This window comes from Molossus molossus, unplaced genomic scaffold (genome assembly GCF_014108415.1).
Source record: "Molossus molossus isolate mMolMol1 unplaced genomic scaffold, mMolMol1.p scaffold_m16_p_22, whole genome shotgun sequence".
Taxonomy (NCBI): domain Eukaryota; kingdom Metazoa; phylum Chordata; class Mammalia; order Chiroptera; family Molossidae; genus Molossus; species Molossus molossus.
Window position 1 is genome coordinate 28,632,157 of NW_023425358.1, and position 20,530 is coordinate 28,652,686.

The 20,530-nt window shown below is 35.9% G+C and overlaps 1 protein-coding gene and 1 pseudogene across 2 annotated transcripts in view; both read left to right on the forward strand.

Annotated features, from left to right (window-relative positions):
- The window catches only part of TAOK3 (TAO kinase 3), a 161,390-nt gene that overhangs the window by 29,266 nt on the left and 111,594 nt on the right, over positions 1–20,530 (forward strand). The gene's annotated exons all lie outside the window — the stretch shown is intronic.
- Positions 17,813–18,572, forward strand: LOC118640255 (annotated as a pseudogene).

The following is a 20,530-nucleotide window of genomic DNA, read 5'->3' on the forward strand; positions in this document are numbered from 1 at the left end:
CAGAGAGATGCAAATTGAAACAACTATGAGGTATCACCTCACACCTGTCAGAATGGCTGCCATCAACAAATCATTAAACAACAAGTGTTGTCGAGGGTGTGGAGAAAAGGAGACTCTAGTACACTGCTGGTGGGAATGCAGACTGGTGCAGCCACTGTGGAAAACGCTATGGTGTTCCCTCAAAAAGTTAAAAATTGAACTGCCATTTGACCCAGTGATCCCACTTCTAGGAATATACCCTAAGAAACCTGAAACACCAATCAGAAAGAATATATGTACCCCCATGTTTGTAGCAGCACTATTTACAATAGCTAAGATCTGGAAATAGCCCAAATGTCCATCAGTGGACGAATGGATAAAAAAGCAGTGGTACATATACACAATGGAATACTATGCAGCTGTAAGAAAGAAAGATCTCTTATCCTTTGAGATGGCATGGAAGGACCTGGAGAATATTATGCTAAATGAAACAAGCCAAGCAGAGAAAGACAAATACCACATGATCTCACTTGGAATATAATGAACTAAATAAACTGCTGAACAAAATTAACCCAGAGACACAGAGGTTGGGTACAGACTGACAAACCTCAGAGGAGGGGGGGGGGGGTTTGTGGGAAAAGAGATAAACCACAGAACTTACATGCATGTATGCATGACCAATGAACATAGACAACAAAGCTGGGGATGGGGCAGGGGGGCGGGGGAGGAGGAGGAGGGTGTCAATGGGGGAAAATTGAGAAACATCTATAACAAACAAATTAAATAAAAAAAATCAGTTGGGCATATTTGTGTGTGTCTATTTCTGGGTTCTCTATTCTGCTCAATTGGTCTATGTGTACCAAACTGTACCACCAGTACCAAACTGTTTTTATTACTGTAGCAATGTACTAAGACTTTATATCGAGTAAAGGGATTCTCGATTTTTTTTTTCAGGATAGTTTAGCTATTCTAGTTCTTTTGCCTTTTCATATCAATTTTAGAATAAGTTTACCTATATCTAAAAAAAATCTAAGATTTTGAGAGGAATTACATTAAAACTATACATCAATTTGGAGAGAATTGACGTCTTTTTATGTTGCGTCTTCCAATCCTTGAATATGATATGTCTCTTCATTACTTAGCTCTTTGATTTTTTTTCATCAGCATTTTGTACTTTTCAGCATGCAGATTATGTATTTTTTTTTGTTAAGTTTATACCTGATCATTTGATTTCCTTTGGTGTGATTGTAAATTATACTACTTTTAATGTCAGTTTCCACATGTGTGTTAGTATATAGAAATGAAATTGGTTTATATGGGCTGATCTTGTATTTTTGTGACCTTGTTTAACTCCCTTATTATTTATAGTAGTGTTTTTGTAGATTGCTTGTGATTTTATTTTTTATATATTTATTTATAAATCCTCACTTGAGGATATTTTTCTATTTATCTTTAGATAGAATGTCTGTGGGAGAAAGCGAGAGAGAAAGAGAAAGAGAAACATCGATGTGAGAGAGACACATCGATCAGTTGCCTCCCGAGCAACCCCGACCAGGGCCAGGTACTGAGGTACATGCCCTTGACTGGAATCGAATCTGCGACTCTTTGGTCTGAAGGCCAACGCTCTAACCGCTAAACCAAACCAGTCAGAGCTTCCTGGGATTTTATACATTGACATTTTTTTCTGCAAATAGTGACAGTTTTACTTTTTTATTTTTAATTTGTATGCCTTTTCTTTTCCTTTCTTTTTTTCTTGTCTAATTGCCCTGACTGAATCTTCAGTACAATGATGAATAGAATTGGCAAGAGCAGATATCCTTGTCTTGTTTCTGAACTTTCACCTTTAAGTATGATGTTTGCTATGTTTTTTTATTATTATTATTATAGATGCTTTTTATCAAATGATGTTGTTTTTCTCTATCCATAATTTGCTAAGTTTCCATCATAAATGAGTGTTGGATTTTGTCATATGATTTTTCTTCTTTAGACTGTTGATAAGGTCGATTATATTCAAATATCAAACCACCCTTGCGTACCTTAAATCCCTTTCAATTGTGGTGTTAATTCTTTTTATACATTGTTAGATGCAATTTGCTAATATTTTGTTGAGAATTTTTGTATCTTAAGTTCATGAGAGATAGTGGTTTTTATTTCTCTCTCTCTCTCTCTCTCTCTCTCTCTCTCTCTCTCTCTCTCTCTCTTTTTGAGAGGAAAACTTTTCCTGGCTGGTGTGCTCAATTGGTTGGGTGTAATCCTGTACACCAGTGGGTTGCTGGTTCAATTCCCCATCAGGGCACAAGCCCAGGTTGTAGGCTTAATCCCAATAGGGGGCATGCAGGAGGTAACCCATCAATGTTCTGCTCTCACATCAATGTTTCTCTTTCTCTCTCCCTCTCCCTTCCTCTCTCTCTAAAAATAAATGAAAATACAGAGAGAGAGAAAGAGAGAGAGAGAGAGAGAGAAAGAGAGAGAGAGAGAGAGAGAGAGAGAGAGGAAGGAAGGAAGGAAGGAAGGAAGGAAGGAAGGAAGGAAGGAAGGAAGGAAGGAAGGACGAAAGAAAGAAAGAAAGGTTGATTTTGGTATCATGGGGATACTGGCCTTATAAAATGAGTTGGGAAATAGTCCCTCCCCTTCTATTTTCTGGAAGAGATTATGTAAAACCAGTGTTAATTCTTCTTTAAATATTTGGTAAAATTTTTCAATGAAGTCATCTGAGCCTAGGGATTACTTTTTCTGGTCTGGATATTACAAGTTCAAATTTTTCCCATGGTTATAGACCTATTCATTTTATCTATTTAATGTTGGTGGATTTGGGATGGTTTATGGTGTTTGAGAAACTGGTTCATTTGTTATAAATTTCAAATTTTGTGAACAAAAGAGAACTCTTTGGTTTCTAATTTAGCATAGTAGAATCATTTTCTGGGACTCCATGATGCCTATGTCTTCGATTCATTCCCTTTCTACAACAGTTTAGTAATAAAAGGTTGAAACATTATAGACTTCATTGTAAAGGAAATGGGATTGAATTCCAAGTTACATTTATATTCTCTAGTAATTACTCTCTCTCAAAAAAGACTGTGTGTGTGTGTGTGTGTGTGTGGTGTGTGTGTGTGTGTGTGTTTCAAGAAATCCTCTCATTTCAAGAAAAATGAGACTACAAAATTATCTATACCATATCTAGAGTTTTGTATTGCTTGTTTGTCTTTTGATTGTTTTTAGCAGTTGGCAGTTAGGGACAGATGAGGTAAATTCCATATTCTTGTTCTTCACACCAAAGGAAACAGATGTCTCACATTTTCACAAGGTTTATGGCAGTTTCAGACTTATGAACCTCATAAAGATAAATGAGCACTGTCAAACCAAAGGATCCTTGTTTATCAAGATTGCTTTCTGCGCCTTTCTACTTATTTCTGGCTCTTTCTTCCTCTCTTTTCCCTTCTTTCTTTTTCCTTTTTCTTCTTTCCTTTCCTCTTTCTTCCTATTTCCTTTTTGGCCTCTTTTTTTTCTTCTTCTTCTTGGTTTTTTTTTCTCCCTTCTTATGAGCCAACACATTTAAAGTTGAATTAGCAACTGCCTTATTTTGTAATCTAAAGGAGCTGCAGTGTAGTATACTTCCTCTTAGTGATAGTTTCCCCTTTGCCCTACTATCAAGTGGGACTAGATATACACAGACGTGGTATCTTAACCATCTGGAGACTGCCTAAGGCCCAAGTTATGATAATGGAGTTTGGGTCAAGAATCTGAACACTGCCTATAAATACACAAAGTTGCTTTGACATATTTCAAAATTCATTTAGAAATGGGACTCTTTTTTTCTATCACCGATAGATAGATAGATTTATATATTGGCATGTATAAAAATACATATATTCTTTGCAGACAAAAGAAGTGGATAAAGACTCATCAGATCTCACTATTCTAATATAATGTAAACAAACCACTTAGAAACAGTTTCATTCATAGACTTAATTATAACCTTTACGTTTATTTTCTCAACTTTCATTTTGCATTTTTATAATGAGGGTTTTATTTTGTTTCCCATCCTGACATCTCTAGATATAAATAATTTGTAGGGGGGAGGGAGACAGGAAATGAGAGCTCAGATTTCATTTTAGAACTTTTGTCATTTTCTAGAAAGCCTACACCAGTGAGCACCTAATGTATTTTCTCCTTAAATATTGAATATATCCAAATATTTTCCTGTGTTGTTTGCACAAAGTTCTAACTTAATGGCAAAGAATGATAGTCTTCTATCATTCTGTCATTATTTATGAGAATTAAAAGGCAAATAACCTATTGCTTTGCCTTATGTTTCTGGTCAGCCACGTACCAGAGTCCCATTTTTAAGTCATGGCAGTAGTGGCTTTATATAGCCATTTTATGTAAATTCTGATTAAGTTTTGACCAGTATCGTGTCAGAGAAGTCATCTTGGATCCACATGGGAAAGATCAGAATTGAGGGAATATTTATGTTCCCATGTCCTTTGGTTTTTATTTAGCTCTGCAGTAGTTAATTGAATACTATTCCCATTTTAAAAGGGCAGAGAGACTGACCTCCTTGGTGTAAGTAAAAGTTATAGAATATAGCTAGCTTTATATTTTGATATAAAAATCTTGTTCTTCTGAACCCTAGTATGGAATGTATACAAAATGACTCATGGTATAGAATATTGTTCTTTTGCTGTTTATGGTTCTGGCAAATGTTTAACATTACTCTTAATACATTATCTTCCTTTTCTCTGTTTTACTTTTTCTAATTATACTCTGAAATAAATGATGCAGTAGTTTTGATATTTTGCTGGGTTTTAAGAGGTTGAGCGTTAATTTGAATTGCTTTGGAATTTAAGTCTCTCAGGATACAGAATCCCAGTATGTTCCCATGTTAATTCTGGAGAAAATAATCCAAATTTCAAAAACCAAATCACCATTCCTAGTAGGGGCTATCACACCTTTTTCCCCCCCAGGAAACATTACATAGCATTTAAAGCAAGGGTAAAACAAAATTTTCACTTCATGGCTGAAAGTCTTTTAAAAGAAAGGATTTATTGGGCCATTGCTAGCAAGAAAATAAAGACCACATCCTGGGACATGAAGTCTAAACCACTAGCAGCAGCAGTGCCAAATGGAAAAGGCAACATGCCCACCATCCTGGAGTTGGCAAGCATTTTTTATATATCAGGTAGGGAGGAGAAAGATGTAGGTTGTTTTAAAAGAATTTACATTGGCTACAGATAAAAGGATGGAGAGAAGTTGAAGCCGGGCTAGTTGTGGGATAGGTGCAGAGTCCCTAACGAAGAAGTGTTTGCTCCTTTGGATCGGTTGTGGGCCACTGTCCAGAAAGGTCATGTGTAAGCAAGAAGCAGAGGCTCCTGGAGTTCAACAGCACCTGGTTCTTCTCTTTTAGATTATCACAGAAATAATCACCTGGAAGTTAATTCAAAGTTCCAAAATACACTCAGGAATGTAGGTGGTTTTGTTAGCTGGCCTCTAGCTATAAACAGTCTGACTGCTCTGTCTTCCTCTCACTATCTAGCCCACTGTAATTTAATTTAGTACATCTCAAAATTGTTTTTTCTTGTCACAAGTTTCAAGGTCCAAACATCTATATTCTGTTATCCAGTGTTTCAATTGTGTTTATTAGTCATGAGCTCTATCATGCTGTGCTCTTTGGCCTCCAGGCCTTTATATTAACTACCCTGACTCAAATTTTTGTTTCTGTGGTACTTCTTTACCTGCCTTCTTCAAGAGAATGGTTAGATACACTTTGTGTGTTACACTGTTCTGTTATTGCCTGTACTTCGGGGTTACTTTCATACTAAATATAATCTCCTTGAGGACAGAGATCTTAACATGTTCATGATCATATCTTTACTACCTGGCATGAAGCCTGGCACATAATAGATATTAAGTATTTGCTGAATAAATGAATAAAATTACAGGAAAAATAGTTACTTAATTTTTCAACTTAAAAACCATTATAAGTCTTCTGTATGAAGATATTTGTTATCTTGATAAACACTACACTTCTTTATACAAGTGGAATGTTTTAATTATTTGGTGACATTAATTTGGGACTGGCAAAGTGGATTCTTTAGTAAGAGATCTCCAGTTTCCCTTGGGAAAAAAAAATTGTAACTCACTCAGAGGAAATAATAAGTATAACATGTTACCCATTAAAGTGAATTTCTGAAATAGCTGGATTGTTTGGGTTTCTTAACAGTAAGCTTCAGAGTTTGCTGTACTCTAGTGTAGAACCTTAAGCTTGAATGGGGAGTACGTTGGGTTCTCCACCCCCGTGTAATGAAGGGTAGAGCATTACATTTATTAAATGTTTCTTCTATAGATTGCAAGCTCCCTGAAAGTAGAGTTTGTGTCTGTCATATTCTTTCTAGTACCTAGACAGGCTTGTCATTTTAGAAACTTATAAAGAATGTGTTGGCCCTGGCTGGGTAGCTCAGTTGGTTAGAGCATTGTTCCAATACACCAAGATTTGGGGTTCAATCTCTGGTCGGGGCACATACAGTAATCAACCAGTGAATGCATAAATAAGTGGAACAACAAATCTGTTCCTTTCTCTCTCACCTTCCCTCTCTCTCTAAAATCAGTAAATTAAAAAAATAAAAATAACTTGTCGTAAATAGAGGGAACATTACAGAGGATTTCTTAATTTTGTGTGTGAACTCTGTGTAGTAGAATGTATATGTGGTCAATTTAGAAAGTAGAACTTACACCTGGCTGGTGTGGCTCAATGGCTGAGCATCCATCCATGCACCAAGAGGTCGCCAGTTCAATTCCCGGTCAGGGCACATGCCCAGGTTGTGGGCCAAATCCCCAGTGTGGGCATGCAGGAGGCAGCCAATCAATGTTCTCTCTCATCGATGTTTCTATCTTTCTCTCCCTTCCTCTCTCTAAAAATCAATAAAGAGAAAAAAAATTTAATAAAATAAAAAGTAGAACTTACTATATAAATATAATACACAATCTGAATTACCAAAAAGGTCCTATTGGGATTAGGAAAATCACAACTTTGAGGTTGGTTTTATATGATATGGTCACTCTTTCAGGCAAAGTAGGTCTAAAATTTATCTATAAAGAGCAAATGGACTTTTCTTTTTTTTTTTTTTTTAATTGATATTTTAGAGAGAGAGAGAAACATCAATGTGAGAGAGAAACATCGATTAGCTGCCTCCTGCACGCCCTCAACTGGGGATCAAGCCCACAACCCATGTATGTGCCCTGACCAGGAATCGAACCAGTGCCTCTCAGTCCATGGGACGACACTCAATTCACTGAGCCACACCAACAGGGCAGCAACTGGACTTTTTAGACGTTATCTAGCAATAGAAATTGAGAAGGATAGTGTTTGTGGTCTCTAAGTAAATCTTTATTCAGAAAGACATAAGATGGAAACTCTAAATGCCAATTATCTTGAGGCTTGTTTGTGAACATTTTATTTTAGGAATTTTTTAAAAGTTCCTCTTCTGCCAGAAAGGAAACTTGAGTTTGAGAACCAGTCTCCAAGGACTTGATATTGAATGAACTTAACTCTTTGTCTAACACAGATTGATTTCATTATTCTTGGCACAAGATCAAATAGCTTAGACATAGCATCTCTATGAATGTTTGGAACTTTGTCCTTCACTATTATTATTTCTCAATATATGTAAGTGCTGTTCTTTCAAAGTGATATATGCTTACATTATATAAACAAGTGACTCAAACTTGTTTGAACTTTAACTTTAATGCTATGAGTAGGAAGTTAACAAAATTAACTTTTCCTAGTCCTAGTTCTTAACCTTTTTAGAACCTCAACTTTCTCATGTATAAAATTGTGATAATAGTGTCTACCTCTTAGGATTCTTGTGGAAATCAATTAATATAAAACTTCCAGTACAAAGTATGTCATAGATGGTGATAGGGTGGAGTCAATAGTGTTTATTACTAAAGCCAGATGCAGGGATTGAATTAGGTGTGTTGCTTGCTTGTTTCTTTTTAATCACTATGGTCCTTAAGTAGCCCAAATGTGTACTTTGTTTTTTTTAGAGCGAGAGAGAGAGAGAAACATCAGTGCGAGAGAGAAACATTGATCAGTTGCCTCCCATACATGTTCCCGCTGAGGATCAAACCTGCAATTTAGGTATATGCCCTGACCAAACATCAAACCTGACACCTTGTGGTGTATGGGATGATGCTCCAACCAACTGAGCAACCTGGCTAGCACCAAATTTGTCTTTTAAATAAGAAACACTAGCCCTGACCAGTTTTGCTCAGTGGTTAGAATGTCAGCCTGCGGACCAGAGAGACCTGGGTTTAGTTCCCGCTAAGGTCATGTATCTCAGTTGCAGTTCGTCCCCGGCTCCAGTTGGGGTTGTGTGGGTGGCAGCCAGTCAATGTTTCTCTCTCACATCGATGTTTCTCTCTCCCTCTCTCTCTCCTTCTCTATCTGAAGATAAATGCAAAAATATCCTCAGGTGAAGATAAAAAAAAAAGAAACACCATAAGGAGTATTTTTCAGTAACCATCCAGTAATCTGTTTAATCTGCTATATGAAGACAAATTGCAGATTAGTATTATAGTATGACTCCATTTGTATAATACAAAGAGGATGCTGCCTGGCTGATGTGGCTCAGTGAATTGAGCGTACTCCCATGGACTGAGAGGTCCTGGTTCGATTCCCATGGCACATGGCACATGGCACATGTCCTGGTTGTGGGCTTGATCCCCAGTAGGGGGCATGCAGGAGGCAGCCAATGGATATTTCTAGCTCTCCTTCCCTCTCTAAAAAAATCAATAAAATATATTTTTAAAAGAGGATGCTCATTATACACACTTATAGGAAAATTTTTTTTTAATTTTTTTTTTTTATCTTCACCTGAGGATATTTTTCCATTTTTTGTACAGATAGAGTGAGAGGGAGAGAGAGGAAGGAGAGAGAGAGAGAAACATCGACGTGAAGGGACACATCGAGTGGCTGCCACCCGGGCCGGGGAAAAACTGCAACCGAAGTACGTGCCCTTATCGGGAACCGAACCCGGGTCTCTCCAGACCGCAGGCCGACGCTCTAACCGCTGAGCCAAACTGGCCAGGGCGGAAATTTTTTAAATAATACACAATAGGCCCTGGCTGGTTTGGCTCAGCAGTTCGAGTGTCAGCCCGCGGATCAGAGTCTCATGTTTGATTTTGGTCAAGGGCACATACCTCAGTTGTGGTTCATCCCCCGACCTGGTCAGGTCATGTGTGAGGCAACCAGTCAATATGTCTCTCACATCAATGTTTCTCTCTCTTCCCTCTTTCTCCTTCCCTCTCTCCCACTGTATCTGATGATAAATGTAAAAATATCCTCGAGTGAGGATTAAAACAAAAAAGAATACACAATAGTTTCTTAGGATTAATTACCTTAGAAAAGTGAGAATGGGGAGGCCAAGTGAAAAGGGAAAATTTTTCTTCTCTCTCCATCCCTTTGTACTGCTAGAATGTTAAACAAGTATTACTTTAACAGTAGAAAAACAAAAATAAGGACCTTAGAATGTTTTGGCAGCAATTGGTAGAGTGAAGATTGTAAGCAGAACTAATAAACTGCCTAATGAGCTGGTGAAATCTAAAAGTAAGTTATTATTATTATTTTCTTTAATTCTCACCCAAGGATATTTTTCCATTTATCTTCAGATAGAGTGAGAGGGAGACAGAGAGAGAGAAACATCGACGTGAGACATATCAATTGGTCGCCTCCCACATGACCTGGACCAGGGCCAGGGACAAACCGCAACAGAAGTACATACCCTTGGCCAGAACTGAACTCGTGACTCTTTGGTCCGCAGGCCGATGCTCCAACCACTGAGCCAAACTGGTCAGGGCTAAAAGTAAGTTATTTTTATCATAATGTCAGTAAAGTTATATCCATGATTTAAAAAATAAAGTGAGCCCTGGCCAGTTTGGCTCAGCGGTTAGAGCGTCGGCCTGCGGTCCGGAGAGACCCGGGTTCGGTTCCCGCTAAGGGCGCATACCTCGGTTGCAGTTTGTCCCCGGCCCTGGTTGGTCGTGCGGGTGGCAGCCACTCGATGTGTCCCTTCACGTCGATGTTTCTCTCTCTCTCTCCCTTCCTCTCTCTCCCTCCCACTCTATCTGTACAAAAAATGGAAAAATATCCTCGGGTGAGGATAAAAAATAAATAAATAAATAAATAAAAAAATAAAGTGATATACAAAGGTTGTTGTTAAAATTATAGTTAATTAGCCCTGATTAGTTTTGCTCAGTGCTTAGAGCATCAGCCTGCAGACCAGGGGGTTGCGGGTTCAATTCCCAGTCAAGGGCACATACGTGGGTTGCAGGTTCGATCCCTGGCCCCAATCAGAGTCGTGCAGGAGGCAACCAATTGATGTGTCTCTCTCACACAGATGTTTCTCTCTCTGTCCCTTCCACTCTATCTAAAAATCAGTGGAAGAATATGCTTAGGTGAGGTTTAACAAAAATAAATAAATAAAATAAAATTATAGTTAATTAATCCAAAGTACCTGACACAATGCTAGATACCTTAAAGGTGTATCTTTAATAATTTTGATTCTGAGCAATTTCTTTTCTGTAAAAAATGCAAACAACACAGAAAGGTTGGAAGTAAAATTCCTCTATAGTAATACCACCACTGAAGTTTATTTATTACTAGTGATTTGGTGTATAGTTTTCTGGAATTTTTCCTATGGGCATACATAAACCCACATGCAATTATATGCATATATTTCTTAAATAAAAATGGAAAATGGAATCTTATCATATGCACTATTCTGCAACATGCTTTTTTTACTTAATATATTTATGTAAGATCAGGACATACATACTTATTTTTTTCCTTTTTTTTTTCTTTATTGATTTTAGAGAAAGGGAGATAGAAACATCGATGAGACAGAACATCGATTGGCCGCCTCCTGCATGCCCCTCACTGGGGGTTTGGCCTACAACCTGGGCATGTGCCCTGACCAGGATTCAATCTGGCGACCTCTTGGTGCATGGGTTGACGCTCAACCACTGAGCCACACCAGCCAGGCTATGCTTATTATTTTAAACCACTAACCTGTTGTACCATAAATTATCTAATCATTGTTATTGATGAAAGTTAAAGTTGTTTGCATTAGCTTGCTAAATTAATCATGCGTGTCCACTTGAATATTTCAGTAGAACAAATGCCTAGAAGTAGTCAAGGTATATCTATTCTAAGATGTGATAGACATTGCCAGTTTGCCCACCAATGAAGTTTTATTATAATATCAACCTGTATACCACCCACCCATAGGGTCTGATATAGTGCCTGTTAACACTTTGCTGCTCTGGTATGAAGAAATTGATAAACTTTAATTTATATTTCTTTTATTATTCCTGTGGTTGAAAATCTCTTCACATGTCCACTAGTTATTTATAGTTTCATAAATTGCCTATTCATTTCCATATGCCCCTTTTGATACTTTTTTTCACTTTGTCTTTTTTATTTGTAGGTGCTTTTTATATACTTTAGATACTGGCTATCTTCGTAGTATATGAAACAAATATTTTCCCCATTTATTGTCTTTCTCTTTTAATAATGTTTTATGCCAAAGAAACATTAATTTCTATTTAATTTTATTTTTTATTAATACTATACATCCATACAGTTTTTAAAGTTTTTTTCAAAGCTTATAATGAAAAACAGTTGTCTCATGCCTTACATCTCCATTACCACTGCCAATTCTTGCTTCTGAGAAGCAATCACTTTAAATTTTTATAGATGTTTTCTCTGAATTTTTTTCTCCATATTTCTAAAGAACATATTTATACTGCTATCTCAGTATTTCAGTTTTAGATGAAAGATGAGAATTTAGCTTTCTTACACACATGTTTATATTATTCATTTTTAGTATATAGAAATACAACTGATTTTGTGTGTTGATTTTGTATCCTGCAACTTTGTATCTGTTTATTATCCCTAACAGTTTTTTAAAAGAATTCTTTGGGTTTTCTAGGTATAAGATTATGTCATCAAGGCAGAATTTTTTTACCATCATATATTTTCTGAATAAGACCAAAGAACATAATTTATGCCAAATGAGTAGGAGCTCTTTCAGTTTTGTGTTTTGGATGGGAATCCTTTTTTTTTTTTTTTTCAAAAAAGGAACACAATAAAATTTCTAAGAGAATACAACTAAGTTACTACTAGTACATTTAACCAGACTCTTTTGAATAATGGGTATGTTGTGGTTAAAGGGAAGATTAAAAGAAAAGTTAAAAGATAAGATTTATATGGATAAATCCATGATCTGTATGCTTTTTCAAAGATTTCCTTAATTGAACAGTTTAATACCTGACACTGTATAAATGTATTAAGAAGAAGGCACACTCACCTGGCATATTTATTATAGCATCACTCACAGTAGCCGAAACATGGAAATAGCCAAAGTGTTCATCATTGGGTTAATGGGGAAAAAAAAAGTGAGATAAGATACACACACAATTGTAATTAGGTGAGGTGATGAATGTGTGTTAACCTTATTGTGGTAATTATTTTGCAACATATAAATGCATCAAATCATCACATTGTATACCTCAAGCTTATACAGTGTTATATGCCAAATATATCTATAAAGCTAGGGGAGAAGAAGAAGGCAGAGTCACCCATTAGCATTAGAAATAAATTCAGGGGAGATCTAGGAAATCAAATAATTAGAAACAATTTCTAAGTAATATATACATGATGTTCCCTCTGACCTGACCCCATGAAATCTTTGCCAATGCCATTGTGAGCATCAATACCTCATAGTAACCTTCCTCTTCCTCTCACCATTCTAAAACATCCCAGAAGCAAATAAACTGTCTTCATCAATACCACCAGCTCATGGTAAGCTTGGAGAACTGTCCAAACCAATATTCACAATCTCTTTTTTTTTTTTTTTTTTACTATTTCTTCCATCAATTTTCCTTTGTCATTTACACTTACAATTTAGTTCATTTTACTCCAAACAAAGTTCTCTCACATGTGCATGTAAACTCTCATAATTACTTCAAAAAGCTGTTCAATCTAGTCTCTCCCATTTTTAGACCCTCCTCTTTGGTGGGAGGAAGATTCTTTTCTTTTCTTTTTTTAAGTTAACCAAGTATTTCAGACATACAGACTGTAACTAACATCTATGAACCTGTCTCTCAGAATTAATTTTTTAAAGAAATGCATTATTATATCTTTGAAGTTTCCTCTGTACCTCTTCCCAGTTCCATTCCTTTTCTTCCATCCATCCCAGGTCCATCCACTGTCCTGAAGTTGGTTTGTATCCTTCCCCTAACCATTTGTATTGTTGTATGTGTGCTTCTACAAACAATACATAGGTTTTTATGTTAAAATGTGCATAAAATTACATAATTATGCAAATGATTCTTCAAGGTGGCTTTTCCTGTGTTATGTTTTTTGAGATTTATCTATATTGATAAATTTAGGCTACGTTCATTGATTTAAACTATAGTATGGACTTTACATTGGATGATTATGCCACAATTATTCTTTTCCTTACTGATGGATGTTTAAATTGTTTCTCATTTTTTACAAATGATGCCTTAATGAATAATCAACCATGTGACCATGTATGAGTCATAGGGTATGCACACCCCCAGCTTTACTGGATGTTGTTAAATTACACAGATAAAATGGTTATTGTAATGTTTTCTTTTTAATTTATTTCTGATAAAAAAAAATATGGTGTTGATCATGACTGGCAAACATTATTATAGTGGAAAAGACACTGGATAAAAATTAGGATGGGGTTTCAGCTCCTGAACTAATTGGTTGAATAATTTGTATTAAGTTATTCCATCTATCTGTGTCTCAGTTTCTCCATTTCCAAATTAAGGTCAGATTGCATATGATCTCTGAAATCTTTTCCAGCCTTGATGTTCTGTGGGTTTAGTGCTAATGATATATTGTATGTTGAGAGACAGAAGAGCCGTACGTTTTTAAGTGAAATTAGATCTAATAAAGAACTAATGTCAGCAGTCCCTAAAGTCCTTAAGTAATCCAAAAGTTCAGTTCAAAATATCCTCAGATCTCCATTTACTATGTCATCTTTATGCACCCTATCCTAATTCAAGATATTGTTTAAAATTATGACTTAATTAAATGTTTTCTTATTTGCATAATTAGTTGTTTTTCAACAGTACTTTTAAAATATATTTTTAAATGTAAAATAAAGTATTAGATTTGCATTATGTTTAGTAAACTCTGTGGACTAATCTAAAAACCTAAATTCCCTATGAAACATTGACTCGTAGATAAAATATATTTAGTTACAGATAAGTAACTTGGAAGTGAACATTTGGAACCCAACACTTTTGCAAGTTGGAGACTTCCTGTAATGTTAATTTCAGGAAGTCCTAGGCAGATGTACAGTTATTACTCTAGAAGATATATAGATGGTATGTACTATGCTGGGAATTAAAATGTCACTGCTAAAAGATTTGCATTCTCTGGGCTTGGAAGGGCCTAGAACTTCCTTCTTAGGCTTTGTTTTCTACACTAGCAGTGTCATTCATTCTACTACTTCTAGAGAAAGGCAGGCAAGATTATAGGCATAGCAAGGAGAAAGTTTTAACAAATGCTTTATAAAAGGGCAAAGACAACTTTAAGAATAATGATGATAAATAACTTATTTGGCTGAATCGCCAAATAATATAGAGTCATAATAATTTATTCCAGTTTGAGGTCTTCATAAGAAGTTGTTCTGGTTTTCCTTTAATGTAAAAGTTTTGGTTTCATTTCTCTAATTTTTTGGCCTTAGATTACTGGACAGTTGAGTCATTTCTTTGGTGTAAAAATTTACTATTGAAGTATTTGATACAGCCTTATAATGGGGTCACTATTGACAATAACCTTTAAAATGTCAGTGTTTCAGTCTTAGGTGAAGTTATAGGAGATAGTCTTTCTCTCTTTGTAATACATCTGAAAACACCTTCCTTCTGTAATGCCTTGTCTGACCCTTCTACTAGGATCCAGCATTATCCCTATGTGGTTGGCCATCCTTACACAAGTTTTACATTGTCATTTTTTAAAGATTTCATTTTGTTTGCTTTTAACTTTTTGAAAATTGCTCTTAGCCTCTTTTCTGCATTTCCCCCCTCTTTAATGATAGGATTTTTTGGTCAGTTTCATTTTCACTGCAGTTTTTAATACCAGGCTCCGCAGAATAGAGCCTCAGCAGATGAGCATTCATGACTGATGGAATTCACATCTTTTGCGTTTCCCTAAATGTAGTTTTTCTTCCACAGTCTTTCACCACTCTCATGATTTTGTTGTACTAGATCATGACACTACAGGCCTCTGGTTAAGATCAGTGTTACTCGTAGCCAAAAATAATGTAACAGTGAGTGCAGGGTTGTGACAAAAGCTGTTAGAGACAAGCAAAAAACTCATAGTAGATGTGATACTCTTCTTTTTCTGTTGATTCAATATGCAACTTTGGGCAATTCGTTTCCTTTAACTTTGCTTTCATTTCTTCATTTGTAAAATGTAGTGAACAGAAACTCTGGTAGATTTTGTGAATAATTCGATAATAAGGCATTTATAAATTGTGATGCCTATTGAATTGAATATCAGTAATAAACCTTTAATAAATAAATTGTTTTTATTTATTTATAAATATACACCTCCCTACCTCAAGAAAAATACCTTATTTTATTGTTTTGTTTTGTTTTTTATCCTCAACCGAGGACATTTTTCCACTTTTTGTTCAGATAGAGTGGGAGGGAGAGAGAGAGAGAGAGAAACATCGACATGAAAGGGACACATCCAGTGGCTGCCACACGCACGACCAACCAGAGCCAGGGACAAACTGCAACCGAGGTACGCGCCCTTAGCGGGAACTGAACCTGGGTCTCTCTGGACCACAGGCCAATGCTCTAACCACTGAGAAAAACTGTCCAGGGCTATCTTATTTTATGGTAATTGTCCAAGGCATGACTAGTTGTAGATTATAGAAACATGGGTATATAAAAAATCACAATAGCTTATGTAATTTAACTATATTTCTTCCATGGACTTTTAAGTAATATTAAAAAATATCATCAGCCCTCGCCAGTTTGGCTCTGTGGTTAGAGCGTTGGCCCGCAGACTAGAGAGACCTGAGTTTGGTTCTCACTAAGGGCATGTACCTCGGTTGTAGTTTGTCCTGAGCCCCAGTTGGGGTCATGTGGGTGGCAATCACTCAATGTGTCTCTCTCACATCGATGTTTCTCTCTCTCTCTTTCTCCCTCTTTCCTTCCTCCCGCTCTATCTGAAGATAAATGCAAAAATGTCCTTGGGTGACATAAAATATATATATATATACATATATATATATACACATATATATATATATGTATAAAATCATAAATAAAGGTACTAGATTTTTTTTTTAATATTTAATTCTTAATACTGGGGAATCACTTAGGTTTTATAGTTTTATTCAACTCATCTGTTTTGATTTTCTATAGCTATATTTTTTGTATGATGTTTCTTGTATAAAATAAATAATATACACATGAAAAACTATTTTGATGATGAATAATAATTTTTAAACCAGTAATTCAAGTAGAAGAATATTGAATTGATGGTAGTCTTCAGGTTGAAAATTTCTAAGATGTGTTCTTTGCCCAGATGCCTGAAGAATATTATTTTCAATTTTTGGAATTTAATAGCTTAATTAGGACATGTTTCTGTGTTTAATTATTTTATGACCATTTATGTGCTCTTTCAGTCTGTAGCTTTAAGTCTTGCCTGGTTCCCAGAAAGTTTTTGAAATTACATTAATTTAAAATTTTTTCTATTTCCATTCTATAAGGATACTGATTATGAATATGTTCTCTTTTTAAATGTTTTTATTGATCTTTTTTTTTTTAAGAGGGAGAGGGAGAAAGAGATAGAAACCTCAATGGGCTGCCTCTTGCATGCCCCGTACTGGGTATGGAGCTCGAAACTTTAGCATGTGCCCCAACCAAGAATCAAACCAGCAACCTCTTGGTGCATAGGTCGATGATCAACCACTGAATCACACTAGCCAGGCTGAATAGGTTCATTTTTCATATCTTTCTCTAGTTTTTAAAAACATTTGTTCAGAGCCCTTTTATTAGTTTCCCCAACTGTACACTCCATGTCTCTTACCATGTTTTCTTCAACATTGTAAGTTTTTTGTCCTGCTTCCAGTGCAGGCTTCATTTTGGTAGAGGTTGTTTCCTCTCCCACCCCCAACATCTCTCTTGACTTTTGCCAACTCATGTTTTATTCCATTTTTGGCTCACCACTTATTCCATTAACTCATATCCCTGCTATGAAGTCCTGTGTTATATAGCAATTACTTCATTACACTCTCATCCTTCCCATTGCTACGTGATAACTAAATGCAACAGTTCCTGTTTCCTATGTGGTTCTCTTTCATTCCTGTTTAAAACAAGGACAGCTGGTATAGGAGCTAACTTGTGACTAGTCTGAGGAAGAGGTATTAAAGAGAGAAAGAGAGAGATGAATGATATTGATAGCAATACCATCATCTCTCAGAGGTTATGGCAACAAAAACAATTGAATTCCCACAGGAGCCTAAGGTCAAAGTTAGATTACTAATTAGATTTTCAAATCTTGGCTTTTTTTTTTTTTCCACAAATGACTTCAAACAAAGTTTGAGGTCACCGATGCTGGTGAGGAAGGGGAGGGAGAAGCTGGTGGAAGGTTGATTCATAAAGTGGTAAGAGCAAACTTTTCATTGAATTCTTTTTGTTGTTGTTGTTCATTGGCATTCAAACACAATGTCCATCTGCTGTATGACAACGTTATTTTCTGAAGAGAGTTCTTCACCTGCCATTTTTTCTCCTTATTTCTTTAGGTTTTATTTTGTTTTTATAATATCTTTACATAGATCTGATGCTGTTTCCTTTTTATAATTACTCATCTCTAAATGATATGAATTCTCTCTCTTCCGGGGACGGGGACTTCAGGCATTCACAATGGTGCAGCGTTTGACATACCGTCAGAAGCTGTCCTACAATACAGCCTCTAACAAAACTAGGCTATCCCGAACCCCTGATAATAGAATTGTTTACCTTTATACCAAGAAGGTTGGGAAAGCACCAAAGTCTGCATGTGGTGTGTGCCCAGGCCGACTTCGTGGAGTTCATGTCATGAGACCTAAAGTTCTAATGAGGTTGTCTAAAAGGAAAAAAACCTGTCAGCAGGGCCTATGGTGGATCCATGTGTGCCAAAAGCGTCCGTGACAGGACCAAGCGTGCTTTCCTTATCGAGGAGCAGAAAATCGTTGTGAAAATATTGAAGGCACAACCCAGAGTCAGAAAGCTAAATAATAAAATGAAGCTTTTTTGAGTAATAAAAGCAATTAAAAGGCTCAAAAAAAAAAAAAAAAGTAAATGATATGAATTCTCCTTGGTCTTGTGGGATTCCTATGGGGAGAAGGGCCCAAGGCCATGTTTTAGGCTAGAAAGCTTTCCCTACTTAATAATGAAGATCCTTATAACAAACTTATGAGCTCTTTAGCCTTTACTTTTACCGAGACAACGGATTTTCAATTTATTACATTAATTTCAAAGGAAAGGCCAATACAATTTTTTTCTGGACACAGTTCATTAGTTATATTTTAAAAGTTCGTGCATAAATATCCATGAAACATTTATAAGAAAAAGGGCCATAGACAATCTGAATATCTACAAATTTCATAGATACAGTCAGTAGCTATTATTTATGGGTGGGCTGAGGAAATAATGTAGTTGTAAATGTCTTATGAATGTGATTAGTTTTCCCACCACCCTAAAACTCTAAATACAGAATATATTCAGGTTATTTTCACTATATAATTTACACATTCTTGGCTCCATTCTCTCCTATACTTTAAATCCTTCCTTTATACCCTCTCCTATAATAGGAGAAAGGAACTATGAAGATCACTAAGCAGATGTGGTAAACCTCTTTATGTGACTAGTAACAGCGTAATGGAAGGGTGCTTAGAAACATTTAATAGATAAATATTATGTATTAAATAGACAAATAGTAGAAATCTGCCAAATACAACTATGGATAATTTTTATATTGTCATATTAAACTATATAATTCAAAGAAGGGAAAGAAAAAGTTTCAGGGACTAAATTTGAGCACTCAATTAAGAACATCCAACTATCATAAAAAGGTGGATTATAGACTTTTTGTACAGTGTCCCTATTTTCCAAGCCATTTTGGGGTAGCATCCTTTGTCATATAAAGTATTGGTACACTGGAAACATGAGAAACTGGAAACTAGATGCCAGGAAAAAAACCAGAAGAATAATAATTGATCTTCCTATCTTACTATGATGTTAAAACAGTTTAATGTGATTAAGTATGGGAAAGCACTTTATATAAATATAAGCATTAATATTATTTGTTAAAATGTAAAAGGAGACCAAACTTGATTCCAGCAGCCTCTATTAAACAGTTATTTAGAACAAGTACCACTATCTATCTTGTATTCCAAAACCCTTTTTTGCTAGGACTAGTGAAGATGATAACAAGTCTTAAAACTACTCATTGGAGCAGTGTGCAGCTAACATTTGTAGAGTTTGAGTAACAAGATACTGTTTCCTTGGGTAGGGAATTCAACATTTAGCAGTCATTTATGGAAATAACTTCTGAACTTTATTAACAGTTTAGGGAGACAACTATTATCTCTAGCTAGTGATGGGACTCCACTACAGCATGCTTGATAAAGGCTAGCTGCAGGATAAAGGAAGGGTTAGCTCTATCTGCTTTCCTAGACTGTGTGAAAACATGCATATATCATACTCTCACCCTTCCCATTGCTATGTGATAACTAAATGCCACAGTTCCTGTTTCCTATGTGGTTCTCTTTCATTACTGTTTAAAACAAAGACAGCTGGTCAATATGCTAACTAAATGTGGCTAGTCTGAGAAGAAGGCATTAGAGAGAGAAAGGATGACATTGGTGGCAATATTTCCTCTCTCAGAGGTTAGGACAACAAAACCAATTGAATTCCCACAGGAGTTCAAGGTCAGAGTAAGACTACTAGTTAGATTTTTTTTTAGATCTTAGTTTTTTGTTTTACAAATGACTTCAAAGAGAGTATGTCAGAGAGGAGGTGGCTGATGGAAGGTTAATTCGTAAAGTGGTTAACAGTGCTGAAAACCTCACAACTTCTTGCACAGTTAGTCAAGAGATGTGTCAGCAATTCCTGAGGCGGTGACACAACATCTATAGTTTAGTTATGAGAATCATTATTATTTATTTTCAACATAATTAACAATATTTTGAACTAACTAGAACTGTGCTTCCAATGTAGCTGCTAGTCATGCACCTATTTAAATTAGAATTTAATTAAGATTTAACAAAATGGAAAATTCAGTTCCCCACCCACACCAACCACATTTCAAGTGCTAAATAGCCACATGTGGTTAGTGGCTACTGTGTTGGAGAGTGCAAATATAGACTGCTTCCATCATAATGAAACATTCTTTTAGAAAGCACTGGTCTAGAACAAACTCTGAGACAAAGGTTTAATGCTAAGTATATCTGGTTTA